We start from the raw sequence: 20,450 nt of genomic DNA, 5'->3' as shown, positions 1-20,450 counted from the left end.
ATAATCACTATTTTAAACCTGATATTTATCTTTCTGGATGACATTCTACTTCCATACTTATAAAAATACTCATGAAAATTTATTATTAAAATATGTAGAATTATTTCTATCTGTAACTGTGTTTCTCTGATTCTCTGATGTATTTTAATGTAAATGTAACATCTTATGTAATATTAAATCTTTTTCACTCATTAACACAACTGGAAAATTTTCCTATGGAAGCAGTCATAAAACTAAATTATCCTTTTAAATGGTATATAGTTTATTTTCCTTTTTCTTTCTTTTTTTTTTTTTTTTTTGAGACGGAGTCTCGCTTTGTTGCCAGGTTGGAGTGCAGTGCCACGATCTCACCTCACTGCAACCTCTGCCTCCAGGGTTCAAGTGCTTCATTCTCCTGCTCAGGAGACTCTGTGTAGCTGGGACTACAGGTGCGTGCCATGACCTCCAGCTAATTTTTGTATTTTTAGTAGAGATGGGGTTTCACCATGTTGGCCAGGATGATCTTGATCTCTTAACCTTGGGATCCTTCCACCTCAGCCTCTCACAATGCCAGGATTACAGGCATGAGACACCGCTCCAGGCCTAAATGGTGTATATTTTCTATAATATTGCTATATCATAGATTGCTTAACCCCATTCTCTACTGATGGGCTTCTAGGTGGGATGTGGACTGGTGAACACTTGACAATATTTTTCTGCTTGCAATCAACAATCAATGTTTATTCCTCCCAGGCCCCTGGTTACTCTCATTATCCACCCTTTATGCCACTGTCAACATAAGGGACCAGTATTCCAGGAAGAAAACACACACACACAAACATATCATGTACACATATTATATACCTGAAAACAATATAAAAACTCTAAAGTTTAAAAAGAAAGCAACTTCTCTACCATATATAAGCAAACAACAAAAACTCATAAGTTTTGGAAACAGGATTTGGGATTTATCTTTATTATACCAAGACAGTATCAAATTATTCCTCTCAAAAGTAGAATTAATTAAAATAAAAATTTTTCGTGCTAAGATGGGACCTGAATCACAGACTGTACTCGTAATCTAAGTAAAAATTTTGTGTATTGTTTATGTCATATTCATATTTGGAAGGAGTGATCTGTGAATTGATTTTACATAGTTTTAGACTTGTATTGAAAATTGAATTGTTGCCTTGTGTGTGCAATGTCAGTGATAATAAATTAACTAAGACTTTGATGAAACTGGTGGGTAATTATTTTCTGAGGGCTTCCTAAAAGTAAGATGTTCCCCAGTGTTACCTAAGGATAAAACTTTCTGGTGCATGACCTGATCTAAGGAAAGAAATAATAGCTCTGTGAATAAATGAAATACCTTTTAATTTGCTAAAAAGCTTGGCCAGCATACAACTTCATTGACATTCTGGGAATGCTATTTCTCAGACTATCAGTAAGAATTGTCAGTGTGTCTCCAGTCGTTGTGTTAATACCAGATAGTCAATGTGAGCAATAATAGAACCAAGTCATAACTGGAAAAAGAGAACTGAAAAAGCTAAGAAGTGGTGACCATGACAACAAGCAGAAAAATTATATTCTGGAAAGTTGAAAACATTCATTGTCGGTATTATTGAAATAATATTTGTTAGCAGTGCACTTTAAAAACAAAAAAGTATTGTCGTCAGACTTTGAATCTGTGCCATTCACTGACATAGGGCAGGTGCTGAATTTAAGAGATGAGGCTGGGTGTGGTGGCTCACACCTATAATCCCAGCACTTTGGGAGCTCAAGGCATGTGGGTCACGATGTCGGGCGCTCCAGACTCGCCTGACCAACATGGTGAAATCCCATCTCTACTAAAAATTAAAAATTAGCTGGACATGGTGGCGTGTGCCTATAATCCCAGTGACTATGGAGGATGATGCAGGAGAATTGCTTAAACCCGGGAGGTGGAGGTTGCAGGAGCCAACATTGTGCCATTGCACTCCAGCCTGGGCTAGAGTGAGACTCTGTCTCAAAGAAAAAAAAAGAGAGAGAGATGAAAGTATAGTCTCCAACTTATCTTCCTACTCTATTACGATCCCATATAAGAAGGTTGGATAATTAAAATATATGACAACATCTCTAGAACTGAATATCAGTGAGAACTTTGGTTTTTACCTATAAGGACTAAGCTTATTTGTAGTGTTAATTTATACTTTGATAGAATAAAATATATTTTAGACAAAAACGTTTTGATGGGCATGGTGGCTAGCAGTTTGGAAGGCTGATGCGGCAGGATCACTTGAGCACAGAATTTGAGACCAGCCTGGGCAACATAGTGAAATCCCATCTCTACCAAAAAAAAAAAAAAAAAAAAAAGCCAGGCATTGTGGCACCTCCCTGTACTCCCTGCTACTCAGAAGATGGGAGAATTGCTTGAGCCCAGGAGGTTGAGCTGCAGTGACCTATGATCACATAACTGTACATTGCACTCCAGCCTGAGTGACACAAAAAAAGAAAATTGATAGATAGCTAGGAAAAAAAGGGGGGAAAAATCATGCTATATTTTTCCAATTTAAAAAAGTACTAAGCCAATTCATCCAAACCAGGACAATAAAAACAAGTTCAGACTGCTGAGCTTTCTCTAAAATCAAAAAGATATTGAATGTTATGCATATCTTAAGTAAATTAAGTCATCTAGGAATCCATTATATTTATGAGATATAAAAATCTATTTTTTTGTACTCTCCTGTTTCAGATTTAATCTATGGCGTATTACAGAACCTGTATTATAAAGCATAACATTTTATGAACTGAACAGATGGTTCTGTTAATATAACATAGTCGAGTTATTTAAACCTGCATCATTGTTTATACAGACGTGATCTTAAATGCACCTCAATAACGATATGAATAGCATATTTTAATTACATTTAATGAAATGTCAGGAAACTACACATTATCCAGAGACATGTAAAATAAAATGTCAAAAAGCTACATGTTACCCAGGGACATGTAAAATACAATTTTAAATAATATTAAAATAAAATTTTAATAAATTAAAATTATTAGTATAAGAAATTCTTGATACTAATTATATAAATTAAGATTTATTAAATTAATAACAAACATGATATCAGTTAATATCCAAAACGTAAATGCATGTATTTTAAGGATAAATGTTATTTATTACTTTAGGAATATCTTAAAGATAAATACACAGGTACATGTATTTTAAGGATAAATTGCCAAATTTAATTTCTAAAGTTTGCAGATATTAAAGAAAATTATGGGCAGGCAGTGTATACTCAAGGAAAAGACAAGGGGAGTTCAAGTCCTACAATTTTAGGATTGACTGAAAGAACTTAAGATGAATAGCGAAGAGAAGATAATTCACAAATGGAGTTGATTGCTGCGTGAAAACATATATGGAATCATCATATGAAAGAAATAGTAGCCGGGCGCGGTGGCTCACGCCTGTAATCCCAACACTTTGGGACGCCGAGGCGGGTGGATCACAAGGTCAAGAGATCGAGACCATCCTGGTCAACATGGTGAAACCCTGTCTCTACTAAAAATACAAAAAATCAGCTGGGCATGGTGGTGCGTGCCTGTAATCCCAGCTGCCCAGAAGGCTGAGGCAGGAGAATTGCCTGAACCCAGGAGGCGGAGGTTGCGGTGAGCCGAGATCACGCCATTGCACTCCAGCCTGGGTAACAAGAGTGAAACTCCGTCTCAAAAAAAAAAAGAAAGAAATAGTAGAATTTAACTCCAAAGATTCAAACATTTAGGTGTAAAAATCAGATGTAAGCTAATTTAATTGAAATAAAAAGATGTTCTTGCTGATTGTTAGGAAGTTAGCAATATGATAGTGGCTGCCTTGCAAAGTTTAAGTTCCCTGTCATGGAGGCACTCCTGTACAGGTTTGACGATGCTAGCTGAAGGAAGAGAAACATAGTATACCTGACTGTGACTGACTTGCTCTGCCTTTTTGGTCTTTTCTAATTATGAGATTATGACAAAATGGAAGTGATATCATTTGGCTATGTCCTCATTCAGATCTTATCTTAAATTGAAGTTCCTTTAATCCCCCTGTGTGGTGGGAGAAACCAGATGGAGATAATTAAATTGTGAGGGTGGTTTTTCCCTAGCCTGTTCTCATAATAGAGTTAGTTCTCACAAGATCTGATGGTTTTATAAGGGGTTTCCCCTTCACTGGGCACCCATTATGCTTCTTGTTGCCACATGTGGAAAAGAAGGTGTTTCCTTCCCCTTTTGCCATAATTTTAGGTTTCCTAAGGCCTCCTAGCCATACTGAACTGTGAGTCAATTAAAGCTTTTCTTTTCATAAATAAGCCAGTCTCAGGTATGTCTTTATTAGCAGTGTGAGAACAGAATAATACCCTAAATTGGTACCACAGAGAGTGGGGTGCTGCTGTAAAGACAGCAAAAATGTGGAAGCAACTTTAGAAATGGATAAAGGCAGAGGCTGGAACTATTTGGAGTACCAAGAAGAAGAAAGAAAAAAGTGGAAAAGTTTAGAACTTCCTAGAGACTTGGGGGCTCAAAAGACAGGACAACCTCGAAAAGTTTGGAAGTTCCTAGAGACTTGTTAAATGGCTTTGACCAAAATGCCGATAGTGATATTGACAATGAAGTACCGGCCGAGTTGGTTTCAGATGGTGATGAGAAACTTCCTGGGAATGGAGTAAAGGTCACTCTTGCTATGCAAAGACACTGGCAGCATTTTGCCCAAGCCCCAGAGATCTATGCAACTCTGGACTTGAGAGATGAATTATAGTATTTGGAGGAAGACATTTCTAAACAGCAAAGCATTCACGATGTGACTTGGGTGGTGTTAAAAAGCATTTGTTACGTGTATTCATAAAGATATGGTTTGGGAATGGAACTTAGGTTTAAAAGGGAAGCAGACTATAAAGTTTGAAACATTTCCAATCTGATGATGTATGTGATAGAAAAGAAAAATACATTTTCTGCAGAGAAATTCAAGCTGACTGCAGTAATGTGCATTAGTAACTGGAAGTCAAATGTTAATCACTAAGACAATGGGGAAAATGTCTCCAGGGCATGTCAGAGGCCTTTAAAGCAGTCCCTTCTATCACAGGCCTAGAGGCCTAGGTAGAATAATTGGTTTTGTGGGCTGGAGCCAGGGCCTTGCTGCTTTGTCTAGTCTTGGGACTTGGTGTGCTGTGTCCCAGCCATGGCTTAAAGAGACCAAGGTACAGCCCTGGCCATGGCTTCAGAGCATGCAAGCCCCAAGCATTGGCAGCTTCCATGTGGTCTTGAGCCTGCAGGTAACAAGATGTCAAGAATTATGTTTTGGGAACCTCTGCCTAGATTTCAGAGGATATATAGAAATATCTGGATGTCCAGGCAGAAGTTTCCTGCAGGAGCAGAGCTCTCATGGAGAACCTCTGCTAAGGCAGTGTGGAAGGAAAATGTGTATCTGAGCTTCCATACAGAGTCCCCACTGGGGCACTGCCTAGTGGAGCTTTAAGAAACAGGCCACAGTCTTCCAGATCCCAAAATGGTAGGTCTGCTGACAGCTTGCACCATGTGCCTGGAAAAAAGCATCCAGGAGTAGAGCTGTATCCCACAAAGCCACAGGGTGGAGCTGTCCCAGGCCGTGGGAGCCCACCTCTTGCATCAGTGTGACCTGGATGTGACACATGGATTCAAAAAAGGTCATTTTGGAACTTTGAGGTTTAATGGCTGCCCTATTGGATTTTAACATGCATGGGGCCTGTAGCACCTTTGTTTTGGCCAATTTCTCCTATTTGCAATGGGTGTATTTACCCAATGCCTCTACCAGCATTGAACAGTAAGTAACTTGCTTTGATTTTACAGGCTTAAAGACAAAGAAAATTGCCTTGTCTCAGATGAGAGTTTGGACTAGGATTTTTGAATTAGTGCTGGAATGAACTAAGACTTTGGGGGACTGTTGGAAGGGTATGATTGTGTTTTGAATTGTGAAGATATAAGATTTGGGAGAAGCCAGAGTCACAATGATATGGTTTGGCTGTGTCTCCACCCAAATCTCATCTTGAATTGTAGCTCCCATAATCCCTATGCATCAGGGAAGGGACCCAGTGGAGATAGTTGAATCATGGGGGCAGTTTCCCTCAGCTGTTCTCTTGAGAATGAGTTAGTTATCATGAGATCTTATAGTTTTATAAGGAACTTTCTTCTTCATTAAACACTCTCTTCTTCTTGCTGCATCCATGTGAAGAAGGACGTGTTTACTTCCCCTTCTGTCATGATTTTAAGTTTCCTGAGCCATCCTCAGCCATGCTGAACTGTAAGTCAATGAAACCTTTATCTTTTAAAAATAAATTACCTTGTCTCACATACGTTTTTATTAGCAGTGTGAGAATGGACTAATACAGGAAGAAAGAGTACAAATAAAACATCATAGTACTTAGAGTTCAATGCCACCAAAATTAGTCTACTTCTGCCATTTGAAGTTGACTGATGCTTTTGTTTAGCTTCAACATTTTTAAGATCAGCAATCGATTCAGCATTCTATGTGTATAGTAGAAACAGAAAAAAAAGTAGACAGTTTCACCTTATTTGTAGACTACTGCAAAAACTTTTTTATTTAGTCCTATTTTCTCCTCTAAAAATTTGGCATTAGCCCCTCAAATAGATTAATTATGGTTTCAACTGCCAAAACAAACATTAAACCTCTACCCAAATTAAGACCATATTAAACATTGCATTTTATATTCTGTTCTTAATAAGATATTTCCAAGCAGCCAAGTGCTAAATCAGTGTTTGTTCAAGAGTAAAGTATCAGAAGAAGAAAATAAGGTGAATAAAAAATAATATTTGCCTTAGATTTACTCCAAATACCATCTGGTGAATCAACCAATTAGTATTATAGAACCAATTCTAGTTTTTGTCTGTTTTCCTTTTTTACTGTTTCTCACCTTTCTTTATGTTCCTTCAATTTTTCCTTCCTGATACGTGGCTTTTTGCTCATCTCCATTCCATTATGTTGCTGTTCATTAGCAATTCAGAGTCACGGCAATGGTTTATCAGTCGAAATTGAGCCCACTTATGGGAGACTTAGGTGGGAAATGTTTCTTCTACTGCCGTCTGAGGAAGGAGCACCATAGGAAGGAGAGTAGATACCAGTGAGGAAGCTACAGTAAAAGATTCTCTTCTGGAGCTTAAAAATATATATATAACTCTACTAGCAGAATTTCCAGAAACATTTGGATTCTCACTTTCTTGTTACTAGAACACCATTAATCTGATTTATCAAGTGCAAAATATCTGGGAAAAAATTAGAGGATGAATTGCAATTATAGCAGGAGATTTACTGGCGTATTAATTATAATCATTTATATTTTGCTTTTCTAGAAAAATCAGAATGATGTTTGGTATATCATTAATTCTTTTCATCACTATATCCCTAGTTCTCCCTTCTCCTTTAATATTATATTCTTTTGGAAGCTTTTGTAAAAAAAAATTGAAAATTGCTCATAGGTGGGCTCTCTTCCTTTATCTTGTGAAAGATACAAAAAATTAAGAGATTGTGTTAGATATTTAAAATGTGATGGGAGATAAATGAGGATCACTGAATTGGAATAGAAGTTAAATTAAATGTATTTTTTGAATGGGCAGTGAAAGCTCCTGTGTAAATTTGGAATAGTAGATACTGATGTTCCAGGTAAGTGGCAGTTGTTCAAAGGTCTAGCATTTCTGTGTGAATCCCGGTACGCTGGATCCCAGAAAGCAGGGTACTTAGATTACCAAGAGCCTACCACATCCCTACTTGGAAGGAAAGCAGGAAAGCAACTGGCCGTGCGAAGGGGACAACATGGATTCAGATAAGGAAAACAATAGCAACAGCCTGGTGGTTGGTATTGACCTGGTTTCTGCCTCTATGTAACATATAGGTATCTAGAGATTTATCAAACATTCCTAAAAAGAGCTCACTTCTATGATAAAATACTGCGATTGAATTTTCTGCCATTTCCATAGGATAAGGGTCAGAGTCAGACCTAATAGGTTACTAGAAATAGATTCATACAGAAGAACATGTTACAAAAATATTAAGCATGTCTGAGGTGATAAACCAAGATTGATAAATGCTACACAACACTATGAAGGAAATGTAAAAGTTCAGAAGAAAACAAGATTCAAATTATATTTTATGATATCTTTACATTTAAAGTCTAATGGAAAAGCAAACAGCATACTCATATATAATATATATGATAAGTGAACACAAAGGAGATCACCAATTCATTAACTTTGACTTCCAGTTGACCTCATTTCTATGTAAACCTCAGAATAAATCTACTGAAGGAGATTTTAATACCTTATCAATATGCAATTAATTAGGAAGCTTATAGATCTGCACTGTTTAAAAAAAAAAACTTTGGGCCTGTTCCTAGTTATTTCCATAAAGTTTTGCAAGTAAACATACGACATCATTATGCATAGGCTAGATTGATTTGAATGCTAGGTGAATCTCAGATGTAACTCATTAGATACAATAGTCAATTGTGTAAGTACAAGTGAATAAATGAAATCTTTTCTCATAAGATTTAATTATAGAGTTTTCCAGTGATTATTACAAGTTTGGGATCTTTCTCATTTAAAAGTTGTATTTAGAACAATGAATTTAAAAAGCTGAGTGACAGTGGGGAATAGGGAGGTTGGGGAGGGATAACATGGAGAGAAATGCCAGATATAGGTGACGAGGGCATGGAGGCAGCAAACCATATTGTCATGTAGGTACCTATGCAATAATCCTGCATGTTCTGCACATGTAGCCCAAAATATAAAGAGCAATTATATATATATATTTTTCTTTTACACGTGTATGTGTGTGTATATATATAGATATAGATATAATTGCATAAAGAGCAATTATATATATATATATACACACATATATATGTGTATATATATGTGATTATATATGCAATTATATATATGCACATATGTGTATATATATATATATACACACAATTGTGTGTGTATATATCTATAATTGCTCTTTATGTTCTGTATATACACACAATAATCCTGCATGCTCTGCACATGTACCCCAGAACATAAAGAGCAATTATAGATATATATACACACATACACATATATGTGTATGTGTATGTGTGTATATATATATATACAACATAAAGAGCAATTTTATATATATATACACACACACGTAATTGCTCTTTATGTTCTCTCTCTCTATGTATATGCATATACACGATAATCCGGCATGTTCTGCACATGTACCCCAGAACATAAAGAGCAATTATATATATATATATATACACATATATATGTGTGTATATATATATAATTATATAATTTATATATATGTGTGTATATATGTATATATATATAATTGTGTATATATATATAATTGCTCTTTATGTTCTGTATATATACACACCCACATATAATGTGCGTATATATATATAGAACATATATATACATTATATACACACTATATATGTGTGTGTATATGTATATGTATGTGTGTTTATGTGTGTGTGTGTGCATATATATATATATGTGTGTGTGTGTGTGTATATATAGTCTTAAAAATTCCATACTTTTCTTCTCTCATCCTTCTGCATTGATAAGATTAAGAGTACTTGGAAATTGGAGGATGTATTGTGTAAAATTTTGATATGTGAAACATTTTATATCTACAAATGAAGAGTTTTAATGATATTGAACAACCAAAATAAAATCAAAAATTTGAAAGCTGAAGCCTCAAATTCAACTCATAACATTTTATTTCAAATATGTGCATTCTTTTAAAAGTCTTGGATTATTTCTGGGCTTCATAATTTGTAGATGTCATCCATTTAATGAACAAAAATTCTTTATTTGTGGCAGAATAAAAGTCATTTCAAAGAAGGATTTTATCATTTAACAAAAATTTGAAAAACGTTCATATCGTTTAGCAATATAAGTGAAGTAGAAGTTATATACTTATTGATGGGTACTTGCCACAATTTACATGCTCACTGTTATTCAGCACTTGTATGTTTTGTCTTAGTCTATCTACACATGGCATTGATGACATGTTTAGTGTGGTCCGTAATTTCTTTGGCTACTGGCTGCTCTGAAAGAGACAATTATAAAGCTCCAGTTGTGGAACAATTCAGACAGTCTCAACAATGAACAAATTCTTAGCAGATAGCAGTAAGACAAATTAGACCTGAGTATGATATTTGTTAGATTCTTCCATTGGGTTAATATGATACCACCTATCTCCAGCTGAATTTCCTTTATATAAAAACTAAGAATTCGAAGACCATAAGAAGAAAAGTGTTACAAGGAGTTAATGATGAAGGTCATTCTAACATGCTCTCATTTCAAGTCAACAAAAATGTTAGAGAAAGATAGGCATACTCCTTTGGTGATTCATTTAGAAGAATGTCTTCTTTTGAGAAGTGTCTGTTTATATCCTTTGCCCATTGTTTGATGGGGTTGTTTGTTTTTATTCTTGTAAATTTGTCTAAGTTCCTTGTAGATTCTGGAAATTAGCCGTTTGGCAAATGAATGGATTGTAAACATTTTCTCCCATTCTGTAGGTTGCCTGTTCACTCTGATGACAGTTTCTTTTGCTGTGCAGAAGCTCTTTAGTTTTATTACATACGATTTGCCAATTTTGGCTTTTGTTGCCATTGCTTTTAGTGTTTTAGTCATGAAATCCTTGCCCATGCCTATGAGCTGAATGGTATTGCCTAGTTTTTCTTCTAGGGTTTTTATGGTTTGGGGCCTTACGTTTAAATCTTTAATCCATCTTGAGTTAATTTTTGTATAAAGTATAAGGAAGGGGGTGAAATTTCTTTTTTCTGCATATGGCTAGCCAGTTTTCCCAAAATCACAACACCATTTATTAAATAGGGAATCCTTTCCCCATTACTAGTTTTTGTCAGGTTTTTCAAAGATCAGATGGCTATAGATGTGTGGTATGATTTGGAGGCCTCTATTCTGTTCCGTTGGTCTACATATCTGTTTTGGTACCAGTACCATGCTGTTTTGGTTACTGTAGCCTTGCAGTACAGGTAGCTTGATGCCTCCAGCTTTGTTCATTGTGCTTATGATTGTCTTATCTATATGAGCTCATTTTTGGTGTCATATGAAATTTAAACTAGTTTTTTCTAATTCTGTGAAGAAAGTCAATGGTAGCTTGCTGGGGATAGCATTGAATCTATAATTGACCTTGGGCAGTATGGCCATTTTCACGACATGAATTCTTCCTATCCATAAACTTTTTAAAGCCTCTACTATGTGGTGGAAAGTGAATTAGATACTAGAGATTTGCTCCTGCCTTCTGTTACTTCACAGTCTAATATTCGTTAACACTTCCAACACACTAAATAATTTTGCATTTAGTAATGCCACAGAGATGCTATCACTCATTAAAATCTTTCAGAAAATGTTTCAGATATTTTCATGATAAGACAGTTTTAAAATGTGAAAGATATTTTATTTTAATGACGTCTGTCCTGTGTCTTCCCCTTGCTTCCAGTTTGAAGATTGTTGCAACATTTTTATTACATTGTGTATATAAGTGATTACGAAGTGAGGAGCTTGGTGGTATTTTGTTTGTTTGCTTCCTTTCTATCTTTTCTGCTGCTGAATGAAGGAAGACTAAGAACAAGCTACTAAATGTTCATTTCATGTAAGACAACTGAACAGAATTGTTCTCCAGAGCCAAAGGTCTCAGATTTTTTCCTTTCTTCAGTCCATGCATTTTCTTATTCAAGGTATATCTTTGTGTTTGAGTATTCCAGAGTTCTAGGGTTGCAAGAAATGAGAAAGCGAGAGCGAGAGCAAGAGCGAGAGCGAGAGCGAGAGTGAGAGAGAGAGAGAGAGAGAGAGAAATGCACATTTCAGTTGGTAGGGGGAATTCATATTGAGGGAGAGGCTCCATCAGTGTTTCTCAATGTCTACAGTTAATGATTTATTGAGGGAGCATAGATTTTTAGTAAAATGTGTTGGGGCCAGATTGTGGATAGTTTTGGATGGTACCAAATACGGCAGCTACGTTATCTTTAAAAAGATAGTATTTTTTTTTTTCTTAAGGATATATGTGTGTCTTCACCACAGCTCTTTGATGTATCAGATCAGAGCTGCACAAAAGGGCAGGTTTCTGTGGGAAAGAGTTGTGCTAAGGCTAAGTGTTAATCCATCCTATAAAAAAAACAAGGAAACAGATTTCATGCCAATCTGGAATCTGGAAGCACTAACAAAAGGGCTGTTCCATATCTTCACTTTTTAACAAATGGTATGTGTAATACATATTGTCATTTAATTAATAATGAAAACAAGCTTCTATAAATGTCATGCTAACTTGAACTCCAAACTCTATGAAATGTGTTCTACATACAAAAACTATCCAAAATTACAAAGAAAGAAACAGAAAAGTAGGCAAGCAAGCAAGAAATAACGATAGCCTTTTAATGACTCTTAGAAGAAGTATGAAACCAATCAATCATAATGAACCAAAATACACATTTATCAAAATTAGAAATGTGGCATTTTGTTTCACTTTGATATCTTGATCACATGGGTTTATCATATTATTGAGCTACAGGGCAAATATAAACAATCTCCTAATGGTCTTTATGTTTCTAAAATCAGGATGAAATCATAAATCTTTAGGATGCATGTGTGACCACAGTTGGGTTTTATTATACTGTCTTAGAAGAACCGACTAACTTATAGGGCATGATGATTTGTGTGTTTAATGTAGTTATATTCATTCAGTACCAAAGGGAAAATATTACTCTTAGGATTAATGTAATAGTTCCAATGAATCCATCATACCTTAGTAGATAATTTGTGGGACAGTAATAGGTGGCCAACAAGCTTCCAATTACATATATACTAAATAGTCGCTTAATATTTTTGTTATTGGCATATTTTATTTTCTCAAAGATGAAGAAAAAATTGTAAAGGGTTGCTTTGAATTTAACATAACAGATTTGAGCAAAATAGTGTTTACATGAAGAAATGAAATGACAAGTTTGGCAGGGTGGGATTGTATTGTTTGAACATGATATTGATTCATTCTGAGATACTTAAAAGAAAAAATATAATTGAAAGCAGATTTTGTTTTATTGACCTTTAAGTTATAAATTAGAAGTACTGTTGCAAAGTGTTTTTCTGTATTTCTATTTTAAAATGGATCTGTGAATTGTGGCACTGTTTACAATAGAAAAGACCTGGGGCCAACCCAAATGTCTGTCATCAATAGACTGGATAAAGAAAATGCGGCACATATACAGCATTGAATACTACGCAGCCATAAAAACAATAAGTTCATGTCCTTCATAGGGACATGGATGAATCTCAAAACCATCATTCTCAGCAAACTGGCACAAGAATAGAAAATCAAACACTGTATTTTGTCACTCATAAGCGGGTGTTGAACAATTAGAACACGTGGACACAGGGAGGGGAGAATCACACACTGTGGTCAGTAGGGGGGGTCTAGGGGAGGGACAGCAGTGGTGGGGAGGGTGGGGAGGGATAATGAGGGGAGAAATACCAGATATAGGTGATGGGGTGATGAAGGCAGCAAACCACCTTGCCATGTATATACCTATGCAACAATCCTGCATGATCTGCACATGTACCCGGAACCTAAAGTACAATAAAAAAAAAAAAGGGATCTGTGAATACAGATCTTTTCGCTGTTCATAAGCGTCATCTAGTTTTTCCAGGTACTCTAAAATCAGACAGTTGACTCACAGCTCACATAAAAAGAATCAAGCAAAATTTGAAAGAACACTTAGATTAAACTCTGGGTCTCTTTTCTATTCTTTTTGTAAAAACTGACTGTTTATGTAAATCTAGATGTAAAAATGTCAAGGGACTCTGAAGTCATTTTTGCAGTCAAAGATGAGACCTGTCAAAGCATTATGACACATTTGAGTGTTAGAATATGAATGGATAAGGTAAAAGTATCATTAAAGCTTTGCTACTATTAAAGTGGGTTGAATATTTCTTGAATCGCCTTAGTTCATCTCATAATGGATTTGTAATATGTGGGAGCTAATGTATAGTTTAAATATAGTTCTCATTTGCGGAAGAAACATTACTCATAATCCTAAACTATCATATTTAATCTACGTTTTCAACTTTAGATAAAACACTGAATTAGGAAATAAAGAAAATTATATTTTAATAAGGAAAAATTAGAAAAATTAGTGAAAATTTGCTGGGGCTTATAAGTTACATATTGACAGATTACAGAGTAGGTAATTTAGATTTTTAAAAAGTAACTCCTCAAAGACATGTAATTAATCTTAAATCATGGTCGAGTATATTATGATGACTGAGCATGCTTTGTATGAAGCCATTAGTGGACATCTTGTCAATCACTTATTTTATTTTTCACATGAAAATAGAAGAGCACTGGAGGAGTATTTGAAAACAAATTCCAGCAGTAAAAAGTGAAAGTTGCTCAGCCCATTTTGATTAATTCCATGAATCTCCCAGATATAACCACTGTTCAATAAATATATATATATATTTACTTACACACACATACATTTATCTGTGTCTATCTTCCACCTGTCTACACGTGAATGAACATGCATATACACACACACATATTTATTAATATTTTGAGATTAATAAAGTTATGTTGTACCTATGCTTTGCAACTTTTTTCAATTAACTATATAAAATAAGGTCTATTCATATTATTATCTTAGATCTACCTTACTAATGGCAGTATATTTCATAAAATAAACATAGCATAACATTTAACTGCTTCTAAGTTTTATGACTTACAAAATGTTACAATAAATATTTTGTAAATATATTATTCTTAATATGTAACAATATTTTTCTCAGATAGATGTGTAGAAACAAGAGTTTCTAAGTAAGTGTATCATTTTTAGTTTGAAGAATGTAATCTAAAAGCAGCTGGACTTTTACAGTTTCATCAATAGTATATGACTCCATTGTGTCAAAATCTCCTCAACCTTGAATGTTAACGTAAGTTTGATCAATCTGTTTGAATGCATATCGTATCTCATTTTACTTAGCATGTTCTGGATTACTAGAAGTCTTGGCAATCATTTGTCAGCTTCATTTTTCTGAAATGCATATATATTTTATTTGGCGTTTTCTTGATGGGTTCTTGTGCTTGTTTTACATTCTTTTTAGAAACATATATACTCAAAATTGTGTTCTTTAATATTATATAGTTCACATTTATTTTTCCAGTTTGTCACTTAACTTGGTATATGATGTTTTTAAAATACTTTTATTTATTTAATTTTTTTCTTTGAGACAGAATCTTGCTCTATTGCCCGGACTGGAGTGTAGCAGTGTAATCACAAATCACTGCAGCTCAACCTCCTGGGCTCAAGCAATCCTCATACCTTAGCCTCCTGAGTAGCTGGGACTACAGTTGTGTGCCAGCATGCCCAGCCAGTTTTTAAAAACAATTTTTTTTTGTAGAGACAAGGTCTCCGTATGTTGCCCAGGCTGATTACTTAAAGTCCTGGGCTCAAGCGATCCTCCCACTTCAACTTCCCAAAGTGCCAGGATTACAGGCATGACCCACCACACGCGGTTTTAAGACTTCATTTAAAGCTTATATGCAGCCAGACCTGTCTTTCATTTATTTATAGCTTTGAGATTTGAATTTTACTCAAAATTTATTTTTGCCAAAATAAATTTTTAAAAATACACTACAATTTCCTCCTCTTCTGGAATTCCTTTCTCTCTAGTAAATAACAAATAATTTATGTAATTGATTTATATATAGATATAATGTCACCATGATATAAACTATGAGGAAAGAGTCTGAGTCTGATAAGCGGCAAGAATGAGTAGAGAAAATCGTGATTTCCTATTACTTGGTCACAAAACCCTATATGCTTAAATGACATTTGAGCTGAAACAAAAATAAAAGAAGAAAGGAGATATACATGTTTTGGTAACAGCATTTCAGAGAGAGAAAATAACAAATGCAAAAACCTAGAATCAGGAAAATATGCACATGACAAGGAGGACAGAATGGTTGCAGCAAATGAGAGAGTGAGCAGTATCTGAATTTGGTTATTCAGACACCTGATAAAGCAGAGCATTATGGACATGTTGTGGACTTATTCTAAGTGTGACAGGAAGCCACTGCAAAATTTGAGAAAGAATGAAATGATCAGACTTGCACTTTAAAATAATATATCTTGTTGTTGTGTGAAAAACAACTTGTGGAAGGTGGCTGAAGACAGGGGAGCAAGAAATGAAATAGAGCCAATGAGGTAGACACAGGTATGTAGAAATAAATTTGTTCTGAGGGATTGGCTTATGTGATTATGAAGACTGAGAAGCCTAATGATCTTCCACCTGCAAGTGGAACAACCAGAAAAGTTGGTAGTGTAGCTCGAGTCCAACCTGAAAGCCTTAGAACAAGAAGCACTGATGTCCTAGGGCAAAAGAAGATCAATGTCCAAGCTTAAGCAGAGAGAACAAATTTGACCTTCCTCTACCTTTCTATTCTATTTGAGCTCTCAAAGAATTGGATGATGCCCTCTCACATTGGTAAGGGTGATCTTATTTACACGGCCTACCGATTCAAATGCTAGGTTTTTTAGTTTTGTTTTGTTTTCCAAAACCACTCTCACGGAAAGCCTCAGAAATGTTTTACCAGCTGTCTGGCTTCCTTTCACCCAGTCAAGTTGACATAAAATTAATCATCATAAGCTTATCCCTTGTCAACTTTCCACCCATGTAAATCTCTTTATACCAAACTTAATCTCCAAATAAAGACAATAACAAGGACGTAATTCTGCCCAAAATAATACAACTGTTTTGTGTAAAACTGAAAATGCACTGACTCCTTCACCACAAGAGGAGTAAAGTCCTCAAATGATGTTATTTTTCTCTTGATATTCCATAACATAAATACCACAATGTTACATTAACAATACATAAACACGATGATACAAAGTCAGTATATCTTGTGTTGCATGACAAGGGGATAAGGGAGAAAGGACACAAAATACTTGCTTAATATATGCATAGACACACAAATGTATTCATAGCAAAATCAGGAGAAAACACTCATGACAAGTATAGTCCTCATTTCTGTAAGTGATCACGTGGTCAGTCATAACTGGTATTTGTGACTACCTTCTTTTTCTACTCATTCTCTATTCCCTTTGTTTTCAGCAAGGAGCTCAGCAGATCATGGTTCTATACCTGGCAAGATAACACAAACTTTAATTCATGAAGGGTCTGAGCCATTAATAGTCATTCCTAGATTATTGTTGAAATTTTCCATTGACCTCAATCACAGGGAATAGTAATACTGAGAGATACCCTAAAGTATCTCTTGAATTTCAAACATATTTTTCCCTACCTCCCTTTTTGGAGTTATGGTCCCATATACTTTTTTAGGATCAATCACCCTAGTCAACACCTCAACTCCCTTCTTTGCCTTTTGAAGTAAGGGAATGATTAGGAAGGGTGACACAATAGCCAGATGGCAGTCTTAACTTCTATTTCAAGGGAATGATTGTTGAACCTAATGGTGAAAATAGTACTCCTTTTAGAACTAAGACCTCCAGGCCAGAAACATTATGGGAACAGGAAGCAAAATTTTTGCTAGTGTGTCAATAGATGTAATAGTGAGTAGTGCCACTGCCACTTCCATCCCTTGATCCTTGGATCTGTGAATCCTCGCTGTTAGATAAATGACTTCATATTCTGGATGCTGACTTGGAGCATATATATAGCCTTCTGGAGAACCTTGTATCAGACCTGTAATGTATTGCTACCTAGAGGGCTATGTAACTGAGTCTTCAAATGGCCATTCCCCTGTTCAATCAAGTCAACTGCTTTAGCATGGTCAGGAACATGCTACAACCAGTGAATCTCATGAGTATGCCACACTCTTTTGTCTATGAAGTGAATTCCTTGAACAGAAGCAATGTGTGGAAAAGGTATTCCATAAGTCTACTGATGATAGTTTAGTGGAAGCATTCCATGCAAATAGAAAAACAGTTATTTTAGTTTGCTGAAGTAATCCAGGCAAGAGACGTTACTGGTCTGGATTTAAGGCATTAGCATTAGATGAGTGGCTGTCGGGCTCAAAATGTATCTTAGAAGCAGGAACAATAAGATTTACTGCTGGATTTGATATAATATGTAAAAGAATAAGAGTGGCTTAGAATAATCACAAGAATTCTGGCCTGAGAAACAGAGTGGGTGGAATGCTACTTACTGAGGTAGAGAAAAATGGAAATGAGTTAGATTTTGAATTGTGGTCTAATACCCAAACGCTTAATTCCTAATAGTTTTATAGTATTTATTTATATCGAGTAGAGATATACTCACACAGTTACTTTGTTGTGAACATCTTTTGCTTTTATCATTTAATATATTCTACTCAATAAAATATAGAATGATCTTTTCAAGTTTTACTTAAGGGGAATAAAAACATGCTATTGAGGGCTTAATAGTCAACAATGAGCTTATACATTAATTTCATGAGAACTGACATTTACCCAGTATTCTCAGACAAAATTATGTTGTACAATTTCATTTATATTTCACTGAATCTAAATCACCAGTCACCACCAATTGTAAAATAGATCAGATTTTAATAAGAATTATTAAAATGTGGAAAATTTTAATAAGAATGATCACAATGTGGAAATAAGAATTTTAGAACAGGTGAAAACTGACAACTAAGATAGTTTACAATCACCATTAAAATTTTGTAATTTTCTTCAAGCAGACATTTTCTTTTTAATTTTGCAAATTACTATTTTTGAAAAAATCAATTTGACTTAACATGTAAACTTTTATTGTCATACGGGTTTATTCATTAATATTAATATCTTTAAACATCTCCTGCATTGTATACTTACATTCCCTTTATCAACTAAATGTTCTTTTAAATATAACTTTTAAATAAAAATTTAAAAAATTACTAATATGTTTTATTTGTTTTATTGAGTTAAAAAAGTGTTGGAACACTTTGTTTTGTTTTTTTATCTTGCAAATTTTTTGAGGGAAATTATATAAATCATGTTTATTATGATTAATAATAGTCTAATCAACTTTATTTTTGTCTATTGAAATTCTTATTTTTCTTTTACCTTTTTATGCATTATCATAGCCCAGTACTTTTGTTCTAGATGTTTAACAATTTTCCATCTTCCTTCAAATTTAATATTTACAATTAAATTTACGTTTTGCAAATTAAAATTTATAATAATATTTTATTCATATTCTCTCCTCAAAGGCAAATGAGAAACAAAAAACTAGTAAATTTATGCTAGTCTATAATCCATCTCTTGTATCATAAAGTATCTATATTTTCAGTTTTTAGTTATTTAAAAATATTGCTCAACAATTTTTTTTTAGATTTAAATGTAATGTTTAAAATTTTTTCTTATCACAATTTCCAGTATATTTTGCCTTCTTTTTCTTTTGAATACCTCATTATTTCCTTAGAGGACAAATTTACATAGTTATTTTAAATAAAGGTTTAGTGATAACTATTCTGAATCCTTACCTAGTTGAAATACCTACAATTTGCTATCATACTTGAATGTTAGTTTGTCTATGAACTTGTGGGTTCAAACTTCTTTTCATTCTGCACTTTGAAAATGTTTAGTACATTCTACAGTCTAATATTTGCAATAAGAATTTAAAAACACATTTACAAATATTTAGTTACTCCTACGCATTCTCGTTCTACAGTTTCTGTCTCTGTCTCTCATTTATCTCTGAGAATTTGAAACTTCCTCAAGATCCATGGATATTTTTATCACATTCACATTCATTCTACTCCATGAAGTACAGCAAGGCAGACCAGGTTGACACTACACTTCTTCTCTCCCTTGGTGTCAGATGGCTTAAGCCGAAAGCTGAGCCTCTAACTCTATGCTACACCACCAAAGCAGTATAAATCAGGTCTCCACTTTTACCGCTTTCTTTCACAGTGAGGCCCAGTAGCGAGCTCACACCTTCACTTGAAAGCAAACTCGTGGTGCAAAGTTATACAAGCTGCCTCCGTGTTTTTGCTGGGAAAATGTTAAAAGGGCCAAGACTGTAGCAGAACTTACTTTCTACTCCTCTGCAGTGATGCAGTGTGAATCAATGCACCAGTTTTTACTGGCATGTTGTCAATGGTGCCCAGAGGAGGTGGCACATATACACACCATGAGCCCTCATGCTGCAGCTCAACAGTAAAACTTTGTGCTAAAAAATAGGTTAACTAGGATCCATAGCCTCATAATATAATATAAAAAAGTCTCTGAAATATAACAAAACATCATTTGTTATACCAAGAACAGGAAAATTACAACATGAATGAAAAAACTCTTAATAAAGAAATGCCCATACCAAGGGAATCACATGTTGGAATTTTCTGACAAGGATTTTAAAGTAACCATCATAAAAATGCTTTAAAAAGCAATTGCAAATTCTGTTAAAAATGAAAAATTAGAAAATTT

The sequence above is a fragment of the Sapajus apella genome, unplaced genomic scaffold (genome assembly GCF_009761245.1).
Source record: "Sapajus apella isolate SASKATOON/1434 unplaced genomic scaffold, GSC_monkey_1.0 scaffold26, whole genome shotgun sequence".
NCBI classification, from domain to species: Eukaryota; Metazoa; Chordata; class Mammalia; order Primates; family Cebidae; genus Sapajus; species Sapajus apella.
The sequence above is the reverse complement of the archived record's forward strand: the minus strand, read 5'-3'. Positions refer to the sequence as shown.